General features: G+C 35.7%; 1 protein-coding gene across 2 annotated transcripts in view; it reads right to left on the minus strand.

The window, feature by feature from the left end:
• The window catches only part of shisal1b (shisa like 1b), a 44,049-nt gene extending 25,881 nt beyond the window's left edge, over positions 1-18,168 (minus strand). For both annotated transcript variants that reach the window (XM_067379928.1, XM_067379927.1), the window contains exon 1: positions 17,950-18,168. The gene's annotated coding sequence lies outside the window, so the exon portion shown is untranslated. The remainder of the gene's footprint in view (positions 1-17,949) is intronic.
• Between the last annotated feature and the right edge of the window lie 7,677 nt (positions 18,169-25,845).

Genomic DNA, 25,845 nt, shown 5'->3' on the forward strand with positions numbered 1-25,845 from the left:
TGTCGTCTGTTGTTCTATCTATTTATCTATCTGTCAGTCAATATTAATATCACGTGACTTTGGCGCTCCGAACAGCAGATTCGATACACAGATTAATTTATGCTCCGAGCAATGTCATTGCTCCCTATGGAGGCCTCACGGAGTATAATATCTTAAATATTAAATATCTTAATTTGTGTTCTGAAGATGAAAGAAGGTCTTACGGGTGTGGAACGTCATGAGGGTAAGTAATAAATGACAGAATTTTCATTTTTGGGTGAACTAACCCTTTAAATGTATAATTCGTTTTAATCTTTATTTGTATGCATGTTTTTTGTGTAAACTTTGTTTAGCATGGTCATTTGTAAGTATTGTCTTCCATCATGTTTTTTTTCTGTGAACAAATTAGAGATTCCCCCTGATTTCCATTTTTCCCGTTTTCCGGTTCTAAAACCGGTCTGTTCCGCCCTCTTCCTCCAGTATTACAGCTTCTTTGTGCTCTCTGAAGATAATTTTGTGTGATTCAGCACTGCTTCTAAATATATAATAATTGCTATGGTGTGACATTTTACTTTCTTAACCTTCTAACTAAGCATTAAAGCGGTTTGCTGATTGGCTTTAGGTTAATGACTGAACGGCGCTCATCACACCTAAATGTGTTTTCAGCTTGTGCTATCATAAGCTGTTGACAAACCACAACATCATGCTGTACTGAACACTGAAATAAACCTGCAGAAGTAAGTGAAACACCCACCCACTCCATGCAGGCATCGTGCTGAAAAACCCAGCATGAATTTCCAGCTAGTTTAAGTTTATTTGACTAGCATAGCCTTATCAGGTGCCCAAAACATATCATTTGGACCAATGTAAAACGGCTTAATGTGTTTTATTGGTCCAGCTAGTTTCCCTTTTTTGGCTTTTAGGCAAGAAGACCAGCTAAAAAAACTATTTAAACCAGTCAAGACCATCAAACCAACTTGCAGTAGGCTGGTTTATGCTAGTCTTTCCAGTACAACATGGCAGTTCTGGCTTTCCTGCAGGGACATCATGTTTTGTTCTTCTAATTTGGCAATAAATAAACCTGAATGATATACCGCTCGATGTGGTGGGACTTAATCAGAGTCGCTGACATTCATGTCACTGTCCTGTTTTGTATAGTTGCCCTCTATCTGTGAGCTGGACCAAATGTCACGTCTGTGCGGAGCTTCATGATTAGCATCCGGTGTCTGAATTACCATAAAGTGTCCGCATTAGCATACAGTTGTCAAATTTGCTGGCTTTCTCAATTTCCAGCACTGCCTAGAAGCAAATCACAGCCTATAGGGGCGTGTGTCAATCAGAGGAGACCCCAGAGCAATCATCCCCTTTAATTGGAGGGTAAAATATGAACACTTTTTCTTTAACTCTTCCAATTCTTGTATCTCTCTCTTCTTCACATATCTTTTCACAGTGATTTAGAAACATGGCCAGAAACAACGCTGAAGTCATTAGCTGTCAGCTGAAAGCACAAACTTGCTAACAAATAATGCGTCTGACCAAACCAAACACACTTCAAAATAGATTTTAATATTTTCCCCCTCAAAACAGACAGAAGCTAATTGATGTATCTGTTTATATAGTTTTTATTAGTGTTGTCAAAAGTACTGACTTTGATACCAAGTCGATACTGAAATTTTAAAGGTGCCATCGAACGTTTTTTTACAAGATGTAATATAAGTCTAAGATGTCCCCTGAATGTGTCTGTGAAGTTTCAGCTCAAAATACCCCATAGATTTTTTTTTATAAATTTTTTTTAACTGCCTATTTTGGGGCATAATTAGAAATGCGCCGATTCAGGTTGCGGCCCCTTTAAATGCTCACGCTCTCCGCCCCCGGAGCTCGCACTTGCCTTAAACAGTGCATAAACAAAGTTTGCACAGCTAATATAACCCTCAAAATGGATCTTTACAAAGTGTTCGTCATGCATGCTGCATGCATGCGTCTGATTATGTGAGTATTGTATTTATTTGGATGTTTACATTTGATTCTGAATGAATTTGAGGCTGTGATCCGTGGCTAACGGCTAATGCTACACTGCTGGAGAGATTTATAAAGAATGAAGTTGTGTTTATGAATTATACAGACTGCAAGTGTTTAATAATGAAAATAACGACGGCTCTTGTTTCCGTGAATACAGTAAGAAACGATGGTAACTTTAACCACATTTAACAGTACATTAGCAACATGCTAACAAAACATTTAGAAAGACAGTTTACAAATATCACAAAAAATATCATGATATCATGGATCATGTCAGTTATTATTGCTCCATCTGCCATTTTTTGCTGTTGTTCTTGCTTGCTTACCTAGTCTGATGATTCAGCTGTGCACAGATCCAGACGTTAATACTGGATGCCCTTGTGTAATGCCTCGATCATGGGCTGGCATATGCAAATATTGGGGGTGTACATATTAATGATCCCGACTGTTATGTAACAGTCAGTATTATGTTGAGATTCGCCTGTTCTTCAGAGGTCTTTTAAACAAATGAGATTTATATAAGAAGGAGGAAACAATGGAGTTTGAGACTCACTGTATGTCATTTCCATGTACTGAACTCTTGTTATTTAACTATGTCAAGATAAATTAAATTTTTAATTCTAGGGCACCTTTAAAAATGTGAGCACTATTGAGTGGATTCGTAAACACCTCTGATTGGCTATTGTGTTCACGCACTCATCAGATATGTCACATCCTTAATTTATTTATTATATGTGTTGTTTTCTTGCATGCTTCCAGCAAATAATGCAGGTTATTGCATCACATAACCAGTCCCTAACTGAAATATATTTTTTTTCTTTATTTTTTTCCTGTTCTTTCTCCACTATTCTGTCCTATAAAGGCAAAAGCTCATAAAGATGCATTAGACACAGTTGACAGACACTAAGCTTTAGTAGACCGTGTGTATCAGTTTGATTTGACTCACTCTTGTCAGATAAAAAACAGCAAGGCTTAGACTATTGTTCCTCTGTTGCAATTTGAACCATATATTATGGTTCAATTCCTAAAAACGTTAGCAGCCAGCTAGTCTCAGCCTCGGATCGCATGCCCACGAACCACCCACGGTCTCGTCTGATCTTATGTTGCACAGAACACTAGAAAGCGCTAGAAAAGCTCCTGTCCCGGATGACAGTCTTCAACAGGTGCACAGGGTTTTTTTTTTTTGCTTTTCAAAGACAGTTTTGAGACACTTGGTAACAAGACAGATAGATATTCATGAGCAGAACTGTATATCCTGCTATTTCTGTCTGTGAAATGGTCAGTATTTAACAGTTACATATCAGTCAGGTGATCACTTCCTGTCCAAGTTGCGGTTCTTGGCAAGAATAAGTCTTGCCTTTAGTCAAAAGTGTGGCTGTGCATGACTAGCCAGCTGGTCAGTAAATTGTATTTACACACTAGAGCTATTTTTCACTTGCAGTTGGTGCTTGGCATGTCTTAAAGGTTTTTTTTAAAAATGGAATAACATTCATAAAACAACTGTAAAGAGACATCCTGAGATTCCCCTGCTGTGTGACTGCCCGAGGCGCTGTAAATAGCCGGAAATCTGACTGTGGGATGTTTTGTAGCCAGTCATACTGTGATGCGCTCTTTGTCTGTCAATCATTTTGAGTGACAGGGTCAGGTGCCATCGAGGTGTCTGTGAAAGGTGGGGTTTAGGAGAGAAGGGGGGGTCTAAATCAGTTGCAGAAGTTAAAGGGATAGTTCACCAAAAAAACCGAATATATATAATATATATATGTAGTATATGTAGTATATGTAGTATATAATATGTAGTAGTTGCACTTTTATTCACTTACTTATATGCATATTTGCTTTTTTTATCTGCATGTTTGTTTTTGCTCATTTGCATATTTGTTTATTTGAAGACTTGAATTGAAACAATATTGTTGTGTATATCTGGATCATCCACAGCCCATACTAATATTGGAAGCCACACGACTTGTTTTGCAACATTTATTCCCCATGTGAGCGAGCGAGAGGTTTCCAATAGCAACTGATATCATCCAAAGGTTGATCTCAAAGTTTGGTATCCAACTTCATTAAAACAAAGTGCACAATTTCTTTTTGCTTTGAGCTCCCCTCTTCACCCTTTGTATTTCGAATGCCTCTCCATCTCTAGAATTAAACCTAGAATATCTTCTGCGTCATTTTGCGATGGTGAGTTGTATGGGGAGATTTCTAAGAGCCACCTGCGGTTAATAGGTGGAATTTATTATATGACAGGGATCCAAGAGAGCGAATTATTGCACAACATAATACAGGAGCGGCGTCATATAGCAGTTCCTCCAGAGCCAATCAGACAGAGCCCACTGTGGGTGAAAACACAAGCTATTATCTGCTCCTGTAAGAGGATTCTATGTTCCCTACCCAGACCTTGAGATCTCCTACAATTTATAGAGAGAAAATCTGGAATAAGGAACCTTTCTTTTGCAATGCTGTTAGTCATGCATTTTGAAGCCAAACCTTTTAAAATTCTCTTTTAGCCAGTGAGAATGTGTCTAGCCTCAAAAACTACTGTATATTCTGTTTTTTTCATCTATGCTAATGGAGAAAATTTAAGGCATGCAGTCTGTTACATAATATGATTCATCCTTTAGTTTGTAAAACAAACAGGAAGGGTGTTTACAGTAATACATTTCCAGTGGGAGCCTGGATTTAAAAGCAGAAATGTGGCTTCTGTTAAAATGTGTTATGTGAGCCGTGTATTGTCCATCCAAAAGTTGGGAATTTTGCCCACAATTGGAATATCGCATGAATAAAGCAGTTTCCATCCCATGTGTTCAAGGGAGCAAAAGCTACGCAGGAACTTTCCCCAGGAACTAAGGACTTTAGGGTGGCACTCTGTGTGTTTCGAACGCAGGAACCAGAGTCTAATTCATGTTCCGGGTAAAAATATTCCTCTCAGAAAGTCCCTGCTCACAAGGTAGTACTTTTTCAGAGTTCAGTAAATTTCAGTGGGTTGGACTTGGGCGCTGAACATGCTGATTGGTTGAGTTCACGCAGCATTTGATTGGTTATTTGATTGGTAAACTCCACGCAGCATTTTATTTCAACCAGCATTCGGTACCAGGTTGGTACTGAAATTGTAAAAATGTGGTGCTTTGAGCGCTGTTGATCAGATTCATAAACACCTCTGATTGGCCATTGTGTCCATGCATTCAACAGATATGTCTGTGATTGGCTACAGTGATCAATGCTTCAAAAACATGTTGAAAATAGACATCAATGACATTGACCGAGCGCTTACACAGATACAATTTGGTACTTTTGACAACACTACTGTGCTACGTGTACAGTAGTGCTATATCACGCCCCTTCTTGGTATCTTAGCATACAGTATAGTTTGCATTTTTATTTGAATAAATGATTGGATATAACTTTGCATAAGGAGCTGCACTGATTATTCAAGTTCTATCTTTTTTTTATTTTTTTTATTTTTATTTTTTTTATTGAAATTATACAATTGCTTACAAAGTACAAAAGTGAGGAATATTCAAGAGAAAAGAGCCAGGGGTTCAGGGACAGCCAAACATGACATCACATTGAAAATGAGAAGAAAGAACAAATAATTAATAGTAATAAATAATACTAATAAAATCAAATAAAATAAAATTTAAAATAATAATAATAATAATAATAATAATAAAAAGGATAAAAATAAATAAATGGGGAAATATCAATTAAACAGACACCAAAAAGTGAGCATACATTTAAAGTTTTAGTAGCCTTTTTGTTACAGGAGGTAGATAAAGATTTAATATAGATCTTAACATCTTCTTGAAAATGACAAAAGTGGGGGATCACTTTCATGAATTTGCATTTGTGGATAAAGTATTTTGCAAGTAAAATAATTAGGTTGGAAAGAAAAAAAACATTTTCGTGCTGCTTCTCAAAAATAACAAATCCAAACAAGACGTCCTTAAAATAAAGCTCAAAGTCTTTATATATATAGTCTACCATAAATTGGCAAATGTCTTGCCAAAGTTTTCTTGTATGATCACAATGCCAGAAAAGATGAGAGTTTCTGGTTGTGAATCACTGAAAGTACAGTTCACATCTATATTTAATTTAAATTTAGACACAATGAAGGTTTTTACAGGATAGTACCGATGAATAAGCTTAAATGAAATCTCTTTGACCTTATTTACCAAAAGGTACTTGTTAGGAAGAGTCCAAACCTTCTTCCACAATATGTTTTCCACTAAATTATTCCATATTGAAATGACATGAGGGGTGGAAACCCAATCATTAAGAAAAAGAGAACGAATATCTCTATTACTTTTTAGTGTAGATTTAAAGCATATTCTGCCTATATACGTGTCAGTCGGGTCTGGGAGAGGCATGTCAGAACTTGTCAAAACCCTATTACAGCTTCTAAATAACATAATGACACCATTAGGGATAGCACCAAATACAATGGCAAACTGTTTTGGAGTAACAGGAATATTATAATGAGAAAGAAACTCTTGGTAAGTAAATAGGAAACCATCCTGATTAAATAGTTGATTAACCCGATTGATTCCATTCTTAAACCAACTTTCAAAAAATAAGGACTCATGTTTATAACAAATATTCTTATTATTCCAAATGAAGTAACTGGTTGGAGAAAAGTTGTGTTTGAAGATCATAGACCATGCCAATAGTGCTTGATTGTGGAAATTGGAGAGAGCAACAGGGATCTTCTCAATGCTGAAGTTACATATCAAAAGAAAATTCAAACCCCCCAATTGAGAAAATACATATTTTGGTATAATATTCCAAATAATGGATGGATTTCTCAAGTAATTCCTCAACCAGTTGATCTTAAATGTATTATTTAACGTTGTAAAATCAACAAAATTAAGACCACCGTTACTGAAGCTGTTGGACAAAACAGATTTTTTTACATAATGAGTCTTATTTTTCCATACAAAATTACATAGTAGTTGGTCAATCCTTTTACACATCACTCTATCAAGTTCTAAAGAGATGGCGGCATATGTCAGACGTGAGATGCCTTCTGCCTTAGAGAGCAGAATTCTTCCTTTCAACGATAAGTCTCTCTGAAGCCACTGATTAAATTTTCTTTTAGTTTTCTCTATAATGGGCAAAAAGTTTAAATCACATCTAAGTTTGGGATTTTTGGGGATTACTATTCCAAGGTAGTTTATTGTCTCTTTGACTGGGATATCACAAATGCTGGAAACGGAGAATTGCTTGATTGGCATTAATTCACATTTGAGCACATTAAGGTGAAGCCCAGAAGCATTGGAGAACGTTTTGATAGTATTAAGAGCTAAAGAAATCTGGTCTGAATTTTTAAGGAAAAGGGTAGTATCATCGGCCAGTTGACTGATGATGATCTCCTTTCCCATGATACTAACTCCTTGCACGGCACTATTCTTAACGTAACTGGCTAGCAATTGTGTAGTCAATATAAACAAGTATGGCGAAATGGGACACCCCTGACGTATCCCCCGCTGCAGTTCAAATCTTGGAGAGGTGCCGTGTTTAAGCTTAATGGAAGAATTACCGTGGGCATATAAAGTTTTAATTGCTCTAGTGAACAGGTCCCCAAAGCCAAATTTTTCTAAGGTTTTGAAAATAAAACCATGTTCGATAGAATCGAAGGCTTTGTAAAAGTCCAGAAAAAGCATATAACTATCATCACCTACTAACTCTGAATAATCTAACAAATCAAGAACTAATCGAATATTGTTCGCGATGTGTCTATTTTTTAGAAAGCCTGATTGTGTTTCATCTATTATGTCCTCTAAAATAGCTTTTAAACGTTTGGCAAAAATTGTGGCAATAATTTTATAATCACAATTTAAAAGACTAATCGGGCGCCAATTATCAATTAATAGTAAGTCTTTTTTAGGTTTGGGGATAAGAGTTATTAAACTTTGTGTTAGGGTAGAAGGAAGAGATCCCATACTAATACTTTCATAAATTACTTCTAACAGAAAAGGGGCCAAATCTTTTGCAAATCTATGGTAAAATTCTGAAGTGAGGCCATCTACACCTGGCGATTTATTTACTTTTAAATTTTTTATAGATTCAAGAACCTCAACTAGTGTGATGGGGCGATCACAAAAATCTTTATCGGAAGCACTAATACCATCAATGCTACCTATCGAGGCCATAAAGGATATAGTGCTGTCACAACAGAATCGGCTACTATAAAGATTCTTATAAAATTCTGAACAATATTTGGCTATTTCTTTCGGGTCTTCAGAGAGAGAGTTACCAATTTTCAACTGATGAATGTTGTTTTTAGTCAGAGATTTTTCCAATCTAAAAAAGTAAGCTGAATTTTGTTCTCCTTCTTCGAGCCAGTGTCTTCTGGACCTTACAAAGACACCTTCAGCTCTTAATTTATAAAGATCATCCAATTTGTGCTGATATTCAAAGAGAGTATTACTTTCTTCCACAGATAAGCTATTAGGGAATCTAGAAGACAAGTAAGCAATGGTTGAAATGATGTTCTCTTCTTGGGCTCTTTTAAGTTTGGCAATATTACTACAATAATTTCTGAAAAATTTGCCCAATTCAAATTTAAGCAACTCCCGATGTTTACCATAGACCCTTTCTGCTTTAGCTTTAGTCCAAAAGGAATGAATAAATTTCTTCACTTCTAGAATAACAATCTCATGTTTCAGTATTGAGCTGTTAAGTTTCCAATAAGAATTATAAAATTTAGTGGAGGATATCGGCAGTAGATCAATTTTGATTTGTATCGCCTTATGATCAGATAATGGGGTAGACAAAATATTAGTACTTAGGTTATCTTCAAGCACATGGGAAACTAACCACAGATCAATTCTCGATTGTTTAGACCTTGAATTATTACACCAGGTAAAAGAAGTGTTATTAGGATGCTTATCTCTCCAAGCGTCAATCAAATCAAATCGTTGCATTAACATTTTTAGCTTTACATTTGTGTTAGAACAAGATCCTGGAGGCCATCTATCAATCACGTTATCTAATGTGATATTAAAATCACCACCCAAAATTATATGTGCATTAGGAAATTTAGCTAACCAATGAACAATTCTCTCTTCTACCCTATCTAAAAGAATGTAATTTTCTGCCTTTGTATTGTACCCATAAATATTTATGACAATGAAATTAGAGTTATGAATTTGAACAACATGACATAGAAAATGTCCATTAGTATCATAGTTTGTATAGGGAAGTTTTCCAGCAAATAAGTTTTTGAGTGTACAAACACCTGCAGAGCGTTGAGAAGCATGAGAACAAAAATCAACAAGTTCTATCATCATTCAGTGCATCTGTGTCCACTAGTCATAGATCACATGATTTGAGACAGCAGGTGGAAAATTTGTCCATCCACTAATTGGATCTATTTTTTTTTTTTTTTACGTTTATTCATTTAGTGGATGCTAAAGTCACTTTCAAGGACAACTAGTTTGCCTGATCTATACTACAGTTCAAGAGTTTGGGGTTTGTTTTTGAAAGAAGTCTCTTCTGCTCACCAAGGCTGCATTTATTTTGTCAAAAATATAGTAAAAACTGAATTTTTTTTACGATTTAATATAACTCTTTTCTATTTAAATACATGTTAAAATGTAATTTATTCCTGTGATCAAATCAGAATTTTCTGCATCATTACTCCAGTCTTCAGTGTCACATGATCCTTCAGAAATCATGCTGCTCAAGAAACATTTCTTATAATTATCAATGTTGAAAACAGTTGTGATGCTTAATATTTTTGTAGATAGCTTTTTTCTGGATGCTTTGATCAGAAAGTTCAACAGCATTTATTCGTAATATAAATCTTCTGTAAAATTATAAATGTCTTTTGATCAGTGAATTCTTGCTGGATAATAGTATTATAGTATTAATTTGTTTTCACAACAAATCCTGCCCAATTGCTTCTCAAAACTAGCCCGTTTCAGGGGGATCCCGCAGTAAAACGGTGGTCTTGCATTTCGGGGGTAAAATTAGCATTTTTTGCTGGGGTTCTCCTGGTAAAATTCACATTCCAGGGGATAAATATCATGTTATTTGAGGTAATTTTGACCACAGACATGAAAAACAACCCTCGGAAACAGTGTTAAAGTAGCCCAATTCCACAGGAAAACCGTGGACTTGGCAACATTGGTGTAGGCTACACTGTAAATCTGAATAAGTTGGCAAAACTCAAAATTTTTGAGGCAACTGAATGCAAATGAGTACAGCAATATAAAGCATTTAATATTGGCCTACTTGCTCTCAAACCACATGCACCACTTGTTACCATGATGGCAACTCTTCAAAAACCAACATTAACAGAAACTCTTCTAAATTCACGTAACAAAACATTAATCACTATTAAATCTCCCACAAAAAAAATAAATAATAATAATTATATAACACTTAATTTTAGCATTTACTCTCCCTTTCGAGTGTCATGGGCAAAGCATGCTGGGAAATGGAAATCCCAGCCCAGTTTCAGTTAAACTTAAGTTTGTATAAATTAAAAAAATTCATAAACTCAAAACAATGAAACAGTTCAGTTGACTTCAAATATATCAGTTCTGTGAACTTGAAAAGAAAGGGCTAAAAAAAGAACTTGAAAAGAAAGGGCTAAAAAGTTCATTTGATGGAACTAATTTGTTAAATTTAAGTTTGTCCTACTCAAACCATTTAATTATTTTGAGCGTTAGAGTTTACAGTGTACTTTGCAATGTTTCAGAGTTTTATACTTGCAAAACAGTCTGATGGCTGCATATTTTAAACATTTTTTTCACCGTGTGTTCTGCTTGCCTGCTAGGCTTCAATTGTAAGGAATATTCTAGAAACTAGATGCTTTGGCGGAACTCGTAAAAAAACCCTTTGGCTCTAAATCTGGAACACATTGTCTTTGCTCTAAAACTATAAGCAGTTCAAGTTTAACAACGCCCCTGTGACAGTGGTTCTGCTTTAGTCTCAACAGGGGATTCAGACGAGCTCAGCGTCTATCTAACAGTAATCATCACACACACGAAAACAGAATGAGACAGCAGAGGCTCAAGGGATCACAGATATGATGGACTCACTCTCTCTCCTTATCTGAAACTGCATGTGTAGCTTTGCCCCCGGCTGCGGTTTTGTCCGCTTCTGTATGTTTGGTTTGTTTAGTTGCAGTATTTCCTGACTGCGGCTCTAAATAGCTGTGACCCAGTGACACACAGCTGGACAGGCCCTGTATGACTGATATTCAACTTGACAGTTTCACTTTAATGTTATAAAAAGAAAACGCTGGTGTGCAGTGAATTAAAAACTTATTTTAGGGGAAAAAAATTAACTTTTACAAAGAATTATCTTGGCAAAAAATCAAAAGCCATTGTGTACTTTATTTTTCAATTAGTACATTTTGAAATCTATTAAAATCTGCATATTAAGTTTAATTTTTCTTGCATGCTTAGAAAATAGTTTTACGTTAAATTCCCCACAGTTTGTAGTAGTGAATTCAAAAGATGGACTACTTTTTTGTCGGTTATTTCAGTGCAAAACTATTCATTTATTTATTTACTTATGTGCTTATTTATTTTGCTTATTTATATGATGGTTTATTTGCTTTTTTGCTGTTTATTTATTTTACTTGTTTGCTTATTTACTTGTTTATTTTACTTATTTGCTTATTTATATGCATATTTATTTTTCTTTTTTACTTATTTGTGTGCTTATTTATTTTACTTATGTATTTATTTGTGCTTATTTATTTTGCTTTTTTACCTGCTTATTGCTTTTTGCTGTTTATTTATTTTGCTTGTTTGCTTATTTATTTACTTGTTTATTTATTTTAGCTTATTTGCTTATTTACATGAATATTTATTTTTTATTATTTACTTATTTGTGTTCTTATTTTGCTCATTTGTTTATATATGTGTTTATTTATTTTGCCTATTTATCTTCTTGTTTATTTGCTTGTTGCTGTTTATTTATTTTGCTTGTTTGCTTATTTATTTTGCTTATTTACTTTGCTTATTTACTTATATGCATCTATTTATTTTGCTCATTTATTTATTTATGTGCTTATTTACTTAGAAGTGTGTGCTTTTTATTTGCTTTTTGCTATTTATTTTGCTTTATTTAGCCTATTTATCTGCTTATTTATTTTGCTTGTTTACTAATGTACTTATTTATTTGCTTATTTGTTTTTTCTATTTATTTATTTGCTTTTTGTGGTTTATTTATTTACAATCCATTTTAACAGCAGGGATATTTTTTATTACCATATATGTCCAAAACTGTAATTTTTCATTAAAAAAATAACATATTGTTGCAACATTTTACCAAAATCAACATTTTGGCTGATTAGACGGCAATACTGTTTGCCACATCTCAGACCTCAAATACATAAAATATTACACATTATAGACATAGTAATTTTAAAGTAAAGAGTAAAAGAAACACTGTAAAGTACTTACTGAAACAACCAGTCTCCTAAAAAAAAAAAACGCTTTCTCATTTGGATCTATGCAAATTCCATTGGTGACCTATTTTGATCTCAAAAAGGTGAGTTCTCACTGAAAGGTGAGGAGTTTGCATCTATGCCAGGGTGAAAAATGCACTGGAATAGCGCTGCACAGCATGTAAAATAATGTAATTTGTCATTCTTTTTAGCACAAACATGCATCTTTTTATGTAAATTAGTGTTGTTAGAGATTGAGTATTTTTTATTAAACTCTTTTGCATAGCACAATTAATGTTAACGCCCATTTTATTTAAAATACGTTTATATACATTATTTCTAGTGATCACGTTTGTATACATTATTTCAGTAATTCATCAAAGGATGATCAAATAATGGTGAAGTGTTTTAAAATAGAGTATAAAGCCTTGAATTGGGTACTACAACAGAGCACGGCGCTATTGGTGTTTATATGTACACACGTTTCACAGCTATTAATGGTCATGCATTAAAAACTGATTATTCACACTGTGTTAACAAGGCTTGTGATAGTGTGGATAACCCTCATTTCTACTCTCTAATTCAGTAATGACTCTGGGGTATGAACCCATCACTGAGCAGAGATGCTCTGGAGAGTCTTTGTGATGGAGGGGTTAGAAACAGAATGTGGGAGTCAAATAATTAAACTTGTATGTATAATGAACACAGATTAGATAGCGTGTGACTCTTAAATTTAATTTGTGCATCTTCAATCTAATCTAGGGCATTCTGAACAAATGCACCACATGTGTGTTTGTTGATATTCGTTATTTTCATAGAAACTGTTGTCTCATCCATTTATATGACTTTAATTATTCCAACAAGGGTACAGTTGCACTAATTGTTTAGTAAGTACTCTCTTCTAAACCGTATTAAAAGGATACTTTACCCCAAAAGTTCAGATTCTGTCATCATTTTATTCATCCTCGTGTTGTTCCACATTTGACTTCAAAATAACTCCGGTGGTTGCCTAGCTATTACTAAGTGGTTTCTGTGGTGTCCAGGTGGTTGTCAGGCCATTACTATATGGTTTCTAGGATGTTCTGGTTGGTTTGTATGATGTTTTTGGGCATTCTGGTTGTTGCCAAGGTGTTACTAGGTAGTTTCTTGGGTTTCTAGGGGGTTGCTTGGATGATACTTGGTGGTTTATAGAATGTTCTGGTGGTTGCTAAGCCACTACTAGGTGTTTTCTGTGGTGTTCTGGTTGGTTTCTATGTTGTTTTGGGCATTCTGGTTGTTGCCAAGGTGTTACTAGGTAGTTTCTAGGGTGTCTAGGTGGTTGCTAAGATGATACTTAGTGGTTTGTAGAATGTTCTGGTGGTTGCTAAGTCACTACTAGGTGTTTTCTAGGGTGTTCTGGTTGTTGCCAAGGTGTTACTAGGTGGTTGCCAGGCTGCTACTAGATAGTTTGTAGAATGTTTTAGTGGTTGCTTAGCCATTACTAGGTGGTTTCTAGGGTGTTCTGGGTGGTTGCTAGGCAGTCAATAAGTCTCTCCCAAAGTCTGTGATATTTTAGCCATAGATATCTTCAGTGAAAGATGGCTTTTCTTCCCAGCTGTTTTCCTTGTGAAATTCCAGTCTCATGCACCTCCACTGAACCAGCCATTATTTGTTTGTCATATCTGTAGCTTTTACCAAAGAATCCATGAAGTCTTTGAACAAGAACACAAGCTTCACATATTTCTGCCTTTAAAGACCCTGTAAAATGGCCTGACCCAGAATATTCCTTTTAATGACATGGGTCTTGACACGTATACACTGAATCTGTGATCTCTCTCTGAACTCAGGTCTGCTGGAGGATAATAATATGTTTCTGGCCGACGTTCTGATGATAAACTGCTCTGAGGTCTTTGTGTTGTCCGTCACCGCCCATCAGAGAGGAAACAATTAGCTGCAACGCAGTAATTAAGGGTCTTGCAAATGGAAGGTTGACTATTAGAGAAACATTTCCCACAATGCATCAACAATGCTTTTAGTAGGAAGCCGATAAGTGGTCAAGACAAACAACTATTAAAACTAAGCTTCTCGCTTTTAGTAGTTACAGGAAACAATGAGATGATGGCGCTGAAATGTTGATGCAAATCAATTTCCTGGCTGGATTGTGCAGCTGAGAATGTGTTTCGGTTGCCGGTAATCAAGATAATGTGACATGCAGCAGGAGCCAGGATATCTGATCTGAAAACCATCTCAGCATTAGCTGTGGACTGCTACATAATGGATGCTGATTGTTTAAGAGGTCTGTATTCTCTCACTGAGAAGAAATACATGACAGGTCAAATCATGATGATATGAATGGCTTCTAAAGGCTTTCTAATGCATATTCAGAGGAAGTACTTCAGGGCTTTTTGTGCATCATTAATGATTCATAAATTAGGTGCTGGCGCTGTAGGTTGAGACAGATGCCAGTCTGGAAAATCCTCTCATTTCAACTAATCAGCAATAGCAAAGGAATTTTTTCTCTCTCTCTCTGAAAAATATTTGACTCCAGAAGGTCTGTTTAGACTGGAAATGAGATTGTTCAATGATTCCGAATGATTATGTTGTGCGACTGTTTTGATTGGCTGAAGTGTTGACACCCCCAGACTCAGTCTATGAGAGACTGACTCACAGGCTTCTGTATGTGTGTGTTTGTTATTTATTATTGTTGGCTATTAGAGCCAAAGCTGTGGGTTCTAAATGGAACAGAACATTCTATAGGTCCTTGATGATGCCATCAATTCAGTATGATAATACATCAATATATCTTTTTTTACTTTATTACTTAGGGAAGCGTTTCATTCATAAATGCGTAACATCTTACCTTCATGCTGTCGAAATACAAACAGAAAGACAGAACACAACGAGTGCATCACTGAAAAGAGCTGGGGCTACATAAGGCCTATAGCTGTTCTATAGAGTCCTATACAGTGAAAAATGCTGCTTGGTTTGAAGGAGGTTATTTGCCGGACCTAAAGTGGTGCAAAGCACCATTAAAGAGACTTGAATAGTGTTTGGCCTCAGATAGAGGTGAGTTAATTGACAGTTTCTCTCACTTCAGAGCACTTAACATCTCCATTGGGACCATCCCTGCACTTAGTGTCCTGTAAGTCACTTCAGATGATAAAAGCATTTGTTAAATGGACAGCAACTGAGCTTAGCTGAAAAAAAGAATGATGCTCCATTTGTATACATATACACTTCATCTTTCTGCATGCAAATAATTTATTAGTCTACCCATCGTCTCTCTTTAAATATGTTTATTTACTTTTTAAATGACAGAACTGTCTAGTTTCTACTGCAAAATATTATTCCATTTGAATTCAGTTAGAATATTGTACAATTTCAGTATATTGTTTTCTTTTGTGATGCGTTGTGCTTAATAGTTTACACTAAAAGCATGGAATTAGTGCTATCAAACAATTAATCGTGATTAATCGCATCCAAAATAAAAGTTTGTGTTTATATAATATATATATATGTGTACCGTGTATATTTATTATGTATATATAAATACACACACGTATATGTATATATTTAACATACTTAACACATATTATGTAAACACAAACTTTTATTTTGGATGCAATTATTCGCGATTAATCGCAGAATTTGAACTATTTGTTCCACTGATAACAATGTCAACTGTTACCTGTGTATTTATGAGGCATGTGTGCTCTGAATCTATCAGTGCTTCTCCCTCTGTGTGTGTGTGTGTGTGTGTGTGTGTGTGTGTGTGTGTGTGTGTGTGAGCTGTGGGATGCCCACTGTGTTGTTTTGTTCTTAATTAAATGGTAATAAATCGCCGTCCATCAGCACACGAGACTCATGCTGAGAAGTTGATGAAAACTTCAGCACTAATTACATCACAAAATTTGTCTGAGAAAACAACTTTTATTCCAGATTGACATTCTCTCTCGCTCTCTTACACACACACAAACACAAACAGAGGATGTGCATTAATTCTTGGCAGGTTTATGGATCATTTATTGGGCGGGTGGTATCATCGGAGTACTATGATCTTTGTTTTTGACCTGTTTTCATCTTTTATTGATGTAAACGCTCTAATAAATGATTAATAATTCATCAAACCATTTCTGTCCGAATGAGGTTGTTCAGGAATGAGCAAACCTCTGGCTTTGAGTAGTAATGAACACAAGCCTTCATGGGCTGATTGCACTGTTTCACTCAGCAACACAATTTATTCTGCTAATACACCATGTTCTTTTGTTTTTTCATGCGCATTTGCACATGCAAGCAAACACACATACAGACACACACTCTCAGTATAAAGACCATCATTACCACTTCTCACACACCGCCATGGTAGAACACATGGATTCTTCTTTTATTTCCATGGAAGACACCCACCGCCCCCATCCCCCGTGTGTGTGTGTGTGTGTGTGTGAGAGCGCTCAGACATGCCTGTTTCTAAGTTACCAGCTTCACTCTGCTGCCAGTTGAGTGTAATTCTGAAACACCTTCAAGCTTCAAAACAACTTGAGTGATTTGAGGGAAGAACAACGTTTTATTGCGGTAGTACCATTGTACATTGATGGTATCAGATGGTAATACCATGAACCTTTGTAAGATTACCATATTCCTGTACATATGGTTCTCTGACAAACCAAAAAAGTGGTGTTACTGGCAAAAAAGACAGGGTTTTTGCACATTTTTATATTTTATTATATATTTTATATGTAATATAATTTTTATTTCTGTCTATAATGGTGTTAAATGATTATTATATTAATATACCATGATACCATGGTAATGTCCAAAACATTGTTAAAATCTTTTTACCAAAATTACTATGTTACTACCATGATATTCTTGGAGGTACCTTGAAATATCATGCAAATGTCATGGTACATGAATTTTAGCATCATAATAAATTTCAAAGTTGCATTGTATTTCCATCTGACACACTCACTGTACCAACGTAGTACTTTTACCCATATTATTGTATCAAAAACATGGATATTATGCCCCGAAAACCATGGTATAACCATGGTACCATATCTAAAAACATGCACTTACATAAAAGTGCCATGGTACTATTAATTACTATGTAAATATCATAGTACATAAAGTACTATAACATCTAATGCCATCAATTTACCATGGTAGTGCTACATTATTTTTTCTAAGAAAGGTATCTCCATGATATTGTTTACAAAAACATGGTATTAACAAAGTAAAGTGTCCAAAATATCTTATTACTTTTTAGTAAGGAAGAAAACAGACCAAAATCTCAGCTTTTCTGCATAAACGCACTTATGCTCTTCTGTTCTCACATCGATCACAAAGTCATAATCAAAAGTGAAAAGAAAGACGACACCTGGTGAGCGAGAGCGAACACTCGCTCCCTCACTTCTAAGTTTATGGAAACCATCCACCTCACATCAAACCCAAATGAAGTCTGACATCTCTCTTCATTCTTAACAGTATTAAACGGAGCGCTCCATCCCCCACATGAGGGAAATACTAGTTGCTTTCCTTCTTTATCAGAAACAGCAGTCGGCACTCACCTCCGTTTCCCTGGGTGGGGGAATCCCTCAGAAAGAAATCCCTTCTGTCCTCTCTCTTGCGCTCTTCCTCTCTCTCTCTCTTTTTGTGTCAGTTTGTCTTTTGTTGCTCCTCAAACTCTTTTTCAGTACACAGGGTGGCCGTTAATGTGGAGTTCATCCTGATACAGCTGGGTTCCTGGATGTGTCTGTCAAATATCAGAGAAGAGCCAAAGCTGAAGACCTCACCACTGAATCCAGGAGCTCCAAATGGAGAGAGAGAGAGAGAGAGAGAGAGAGAGAGTACAATGTGAGAAAGGAGGGAGGGGAATGTAAAGCTCTCAATGAGAGAAAGAGAGAGAGGTTGTGTGGGGAGAATTATGTTTTGTGGTTTCCTACATCTGTGTGTTTGCGTGTGTGTGTGCGCATATGCAGTGGCACCATAAAAAAATGTGGACACACAAGTAACACTTAAAGGATTAGTTCACTTCAGAATTAAAATTTTAAAAAAGACTTGAACATCTTGGAGGACATGGGGGTGAGTAAATTATCAGAAAATTTTAATTCTGAAGTGAACTAATCCTTTAAATACGGAAGAGGATTATGGCCAAGCAATAATAAAAAAATAAAACCATCTTGAGATTAAAGTTGTTAAATTTTGAGAAAAAAATCGTTAAATTTCAAGAAAAAAGTTGAAATAAAATGTTGAGAATAAACTCGTTAAATTACAAGAAAAAAGTTGTTAAATTACGAGAACAAATTCGTTAAATTATGAGAAAAATGTTGAGATAAAATGTTGAGAATAAAGTCATTAAATTACGAAAAAAAAGTCGTTAAATTACGTAAATGAATTCGATAAATTATGAGAAAAATTTTGTTAAATTTCGAAAAAAAAGTTGAGATAAAATGTTGAGAATAAACTCATTAAATTATGAGAATAAAGTCATTAAATTACGAGAACAAATTGCTTAAATTACGAATTTGTTCTCATAATTTAACGACTTTTTTTCTCATAATTTAATGAGTTTATTCTCATAATTTAATGAGTTTATTCTCAACATTTTATGTCATTTTTTCTCGTAATTTAATGACTTTATTGTCATAATTTAATGAGTTTATTCTCAACATTTTATCTTGACTTTTTTCACGAAATTTAAGAACTTTAATCTCGAGATGGTTTTATTTTTAATATTGCTTGGCCCTAATCCTCTTCCATATTTAAGTGTTACTCGTGTGTCCACATTTTTTTATGGTGCCACTGCATATGCGCGCACACTAGTGATGCGCGGGTCGTCACATAACCCGCGGACCCCGCGGGTAACCCGCGGGTCGGGTTGGGGCGGGTAAAGAAATTGTCACTTTATTTGCGGGGCGGGTTGGGGCGGGTCATTAAAAACAAAATAAATAAATAAATCCATGTTTGTTGCGTGCAATTCCCTATAGCCTATATTAAATATTTGGGAATATCGATTTTCATATTTTATTAGGTTCTTTGATAAGGTTACAATACGAAGGCCGTAGCAACATAACTTGCGTGATGTGCCCAAACCTTTGGCGTCACGTCATGAAAGCGGCGCACCAAGCAGCTCCCGGCGCCAGCCACGACAACAAAAACGGAGAAATAAATGTGCAGATGGAAGACGAGGTGTGGGAGAAATTGAGGTCGGGAATTTACATAATTAAAAGAAAAAAAATTCAGGCTGCTAAATCTAATGTTTGGGACCGGTTCTCAGAAATAGCTGCAGCAAGAGACAATCGAGACAGTACGTGAAGTGCAACTCGTGTGAAACTCGTGTGAAAAAATATACAAACACGAGAGCCACAAAATGAGCACTTCCAGCATGTCAAGACATATTTTCCGTGTGTTAAATAAAACAAAAGTGCAGTGGTTATGTAGCTGTAAACTGTTGGCCAATACAAATTTGAAATAAAAAATTATTAAGCCTGTTAGATGAATACAGACGCTGCTTTGTAAATGTTGAAAATGTTTATCATTATCTTGTTATTAATATGACCTGATTTATGGTTCATATTCATAATCGTGTGTTGTTGCCTGTTTACAGGGCGATGTTTCCAAGCACTTTCAGGCTGAAATAAAGGCTGTTTTCATTTATATTACAATGCCTAGTATGTAGGGTGACCACCTGGCTATTGATCTGTTGCAGGACAGTAGATGTGATTTTGCTGGACAATGCGAGACACCACGTGAGACAGATACATTTGTGAATTAAAATGTAAATAGTGATTTACACTTGTTGGCAAACTTGGCATACGCGCCGATTAATGTTTCTGCCGTTGGGTGCCCACACTACAATGTTGCTCTTATGGCAACATTAAATTCAACAGAATTTAATGTTAAATACAACAGAACATTAAATACAACAGAAAATTCTAGATTCACGGCTACACATGCAGGATGACAAATTTTGAGCGCGCAGATGTAATATCTGAGAGAGAGCGCGGGCGCGTCCAGTTAATCCGCCTGTGAGCGGAGATCGCTCGTGCATTTGATGCGCTCTCGTGATACAATAATGCGCTCTCAACATTTTTCATTATAACAACGCCATATATAACCCGCATTAAATGAACTATAAACGTGAGAAGAAAGTCGTGTCTGAACGTCGCAATTTTGTATTGGTTAAAACAAATGGAGAATATCTCGTTTTTCCGTAGGTGCTCGACCATTTCCGTGTGTGGCGCTTGATCGCTGCCGTTCGTTGGAAATATTTGCCATCAGAATGGATGATTACATGCTTTAAATCATCGATTTAGGCAGCTTTGAGCAGCTCCTGAGGTTCTTATCTAGTAGGCTATGTGAGATAAATCCTGGTTGTTTACTGAGTAAACTGAGTTTATGTCCACTCTCTCTATGATTGCATTGGTTAGTTATTTTCACAGCTAGAATATGACGGCTGCACAAACAGATTTTTAAATGCCTGCCAGTCATAGTTTTTATTATATTTCTTACTGTTGTGTTGTAATTTCAGGGATAAAAAAAAAAAAAAAAAAAAAAAAACTACAGACGTAAATGAAATGCTGGACACTACTTAAGTCTTGCGGGACGCGGAACAAAGCTCCCAATTTCGGGACTGTCCCGCGAAATGCGGAACGGGTGGTCACCTTACTAGTATGTATATTTAATGGCTGCGGGTGCGGGGCGGGGCGGGTTGTAAAAATGGATACAGTGGTGCGGGGCGGGCTGGGGCGGGCCAAATAATTTCATAAAAGCGGGACCCGCGGGTTGGAAAAAAAGCCGACCCGCGCATCACTAGCGCACACACGCAAACACACAGATGTAGAAAACCACAAAACATAAACCATTATCTGGTTAGAGACTTGAGACTTCTTTTAAAAACATTATAATGACAATGTGTTCAATCTTTTGACTGGCACTGTAATTTAACATAGGCCTATACAAAATTTTCTTCATATCATGTGCAATAATACATGCATGCATGAGATCACAAAAATCATGTTTTTTATCAAGAGTTGACATTAATCCTGTTATCAGCATGATCACAGAGGGTTTTTTCACACATCCTACCTGACTGAAAGGCCTCATTATGCAGCTCATTATGCAGATCTTTTGTCTTCTCAGGTGTGAATCACAGCATTATTCATGAATATTCACGCCTCCACACATACCGTTTCGTGACAAAAAGTGTCTTACAAAATATAAATCAATGTATTGTTTTAACTGAACGAGTAGGCAGGATAATTTTTACATTATTTTGAAGCAAAAACTCTAGTCTACAACCTCCAATACCCAGAAGTCTTGTGAACACAGATTTAATATTATTTTTTTGGCCTTATTTCAGTGACTTAAGCTTTTTGTTTTTTCAATAACCACGCATAAACATTATTCCTCCAGAAATACAAACATGTTGCTCACATATTATTGTAGCCTAGTTTTTGCTGAATACAGTGTAAAGACACTTTTGTCATTAATATGTTTATGAACAACTGAAAAAAGCACAAATGTCAGGGCATGTTAAAACTTCTCCAGGGCCCCAAAAATCCTCAGACCCCAGAGGGTTAATTTCTTTTTGACTGAAGAAAAAAAGACATGGACATCTTGGATGACATGGGGGTGAATAAATTATCAGGAAATTTTAATTCTGAATTGAATTAATCCTTTAAATCTCCTTTAAATCTAAATGTCTGTATTAGATAAATGTACCAGTGTACCATGTTATAATATTTTTTATTTTTGTCTATTATTCTCAATTTTTTATTAGATTCTTATTTCTATAATACAGTACTTTTTATTATTATGTACTCCATGCTTTAAAAACATCCTTTAGTTTAAAATGATTATTTATTTTATTTTATTTTATTTTATTTTTTATTTTTCTTAATTTTTTTTTTAAGTCCTGGTAGAAAGTTTTTTTTAGTTTATTTTTAATTTAACTTTTCTTATTTCACTCTTTTTTTTTATTTTGGAGTGAAATTAAACTATTTGATTATTTCATCTAATGCAATCATTAATTAAAAAGCTATTTTTTTATTAATTTTTTTTTTATTATTTGTTTTATTATTTGTTTTATTTTTTATTATACATATATAATATTGGACCCAGACTGTTTTTACTGCAATTTTAAGGTTAGTTAAAGTAAAAAAAAATGGACCAAATTAAATATTTTAATAATATATTATATTGTTATATTTATTTTATCTATTTATATTATATGTTGACTTCTTTTAAAGGAGATATCCACAGACAAATAAACCTCTGTTTGTGTGTGTGTGTGTGTGTGTGTGTGTGTGTGTGTGTGTCCTCTTTTCATTAGACTTTAATCTAATTTACTCTGACACTCTTCTGTGTGTCCTTTGTGTATTTTATCACAGAAGGTTATGTCTCTTACTGAAACACACGCACGCGTTTGACTGTCAAGGGATTTCAACCATTATTAATGACTAAATTACTCTCATGCCCTGAGTGTCATTGAAAGTGTGTGTGTGTGCATGTGATGGGGTCTTTTTTGCTATTAATATGATTAAATAAAATTCCTCTGTAGTGTCACTTTAAACACTTTCAGTGGCTCTGAATTGCTGTAAGATTCGCTCTCTTTCACACACCTGCCCACAAAACAATATTAAATCCACGAACGCAAGAGCATATGGTGCTGTCAATAAAGACACACATGATGAAAGGACACCAGGGCCAGTGTAGTCGAGGAAGAACTGTCACTTTTGGTAAACAATCTTCTGCTCCAAACACAGCACATTAATTCAGCTGTGACCCGCCGGAAGAGCCCGACTGGGTTGTAAATCACAGGTGTAGCGTCAGAGGAAAGATGTTTACAAACCCAAGTTCTCTGCATTTGCTTAAACATTTATTCCTGGGTGAGAGACAACCACGAAATGAGCTCTCAAAGCAGAAAGCAGTCACTCGAGGACAACTTACGCCCGCCACAGGAAATAAAGAAATTTAGGTCATCATGAGTGATTCTTTTGGAACTTCTGAAATGCTGAAGTTTCAGGCTGTTGTATTGATGGAAATGTTTGGTATTTGCTGAAAGGGATTGGAAAATATTAGAGGGGAGATTATTTGGCATGAAATATGCCAAAAAACACAAGTTGGAAATTGAAAGGGAAACTGTTATAAACTAGTTGTATTCTAGTTTCATAATGTAAAAAGCTTGAAATGTTGTTTACATTTCAGTGATATTTTTAAATTAAAAACAAGGTCATAATGCTCTTCAAGGGGCAACCTATATTATGCTCCACAAGATATAAGTCTCTGGTGTCCCCAGAATGTGTCTGTGAAGTTTCAGCTCAAAATCACAGATCATTTATTATAGCTTGTCAAATTTCACCCTATTTGAGTATGAGCAAAAACACGCTGTTTTTGTGTGTGTCCCTTTAAATGCAAATGAGCTGCTGCTCCCAACCCCCGTTCCAGAAGAGGGCGGAGCTTTAACAGCTAACGCTTCAGTTGCTCAACAACAACAAAGCTGGAGAATCTCACGCAGCCAAAATGATGATTGTCAGTAACGGTGTTCAGCCTTGCTCATCCCCTTTGTTGTGTGTTCTCATGTAAATTTTGGGGTTTGTGATGTCATTAACCCGGGAAGCTCTTTGTTGTCCCTACCAGCCGTTTGTTGTAGTCCTTAAAAAGCTTGGAGTAAGCAAATAATTTCTCAACATTTCATTATTATCAATGTTGAAAACAGCTCTTTACTATTTTTGTGGAAACCGTAATACTTTTTATAGAACATCAAGAACATTTTATTCTCCAAAGCTCCATATAACCTTCTCAAAACCCCTTTTTTTTTTTTTCTTTCCCGAACCTACAAAGAACCTTTGAGGAACCTTTATTTTTAAGGGTATACAGACAAAGTAGACGTTTCGCAGCAATCTGTGCTGTTTATGTGTGATTATTGAGTTCTCTTGAGGTTTATGAGTCTGCTGAACATAGTTCTCTTGTTGTTTTTCAGGACAGACTGTACAAGCAGGATCAACTTACACTATTTGAGCTATTAAAGCAGACAGACTGTTCTGGACAGATGTGCCAAACCCCTGATGCTCACCACAGCTCTACATTTTTACAAATAAAGGTTACTCAGTAGATCTGAGGCTTTTTAGTGGGTTCTTCTGGAGATTGAAAGTGTTTTTGATGATACATTATGAGTTCTTAAGGTCAGCGTATTGGATTCTTGGTTCTTTGAACCATCAAAACACTTAGTTTAATGTACCACAAGAGATTAAATAGCTCTCTGTGGACCTTTAAACCTTTATTTTTAGCAGCGTACAGTGAGGTGAGGCTGCAGTGATTGTGTTATCAGCCTGTTTTGCTCTTTTCCCGGCACACATGAGAGTCATGGGTCATGACCTCTGTCCTCTGCTTGACGTGATCTTCACCTCACGGATCACCTGCAGATGGAGGTCTTGCGGACTGTGTCTTTGCCGTCAGTGTGATTATCTCTCTGTTAATAGTGCACTGAAATCATTTGGCAGTTTGTCACTTCTGCTAAAAATCTGTTACCGTCTCGACAGCTGCATTTCTTTAGCCCATGTCGAAATGTCTCTGATATTCTCATTTCTATGGCTCCCTCCTTCAGTGTTTCTCTATGGATTCTATGGTATTTTAAATATTAATAAGACTTGAGGTATCATTTAATTACATTTCAATTCATGTTTGTTCATAATGTCCTCTCTGTGGTGTATCATATAGTTTTATGGACTTTCCAGACGTACATAAGCGAAGGCTACAACATTACAGTGTAGGTAAGTGATTCACATTCAGTTCATTCATACTAGATGAGTTATGACTTTTGACTTTTGAGTTATGACAACTTTGAGTGAATTTATGTTCCGCTAACAAGCTACATTGAGTTAGAGGAACTTAATTTGTAACATTAAACAAATTTTTAAGTTGAATACTCAATTGTAAACTGTAATTTTGACCTTCAACCGTTTGGGCTCCATTGAAGTCCATTTTATGGAGAATAATCCTGGATCCTTAATTTCTTTTCGACTGAAGAAAGAAAGACATGAACATCTTGGATGACATGAGGGTGAGTAAATTATCAGGAAATTTTCATTTGAAAGTGAACTAATCCTTTAAAATGTAGCTAACTTGATTTAAAAGGGAAGCTCGACTGTAACGACTTTAAATAACGAGCTTGTAGCTTTTCCAGCACTGTACTCAACTCGTCTCGTTCTCTCTTTATTTATGTGACAATTCATTACACAGATGATAGTTCTCCACATGGCGGCGGCTCCCACAAGGAAAACTACCTCTCTAATTTAACTTGCAGAAACCGAAATCAAAGAGCCGCTATGAAACAAATTAGAGTACATTTGAACCTCCGACTGAATGACAATGAATAAATCAACAATAAATGCAGAACCAGTCCACCAAGGCAAACTTTAGAGCTTGTTGGCTGTAATATAATCGGTGTGGAAACAGCACTC

This window comes from Chanodichthys erythropterus, chromosome 24, assembly GCF_024489055.1.
Source record: "Chanodichthys erythropterus isolate Z2021 chromosome 24, ASM2448905v1, whole genome shotgun sequence".
Lineage (NCBI taxonomy): Eukaryota > Metazoa > Chordata > Actinopteri > Cypriniformes > Xenocyprididae > Chanodichthys > Chanodichthys erythropterus.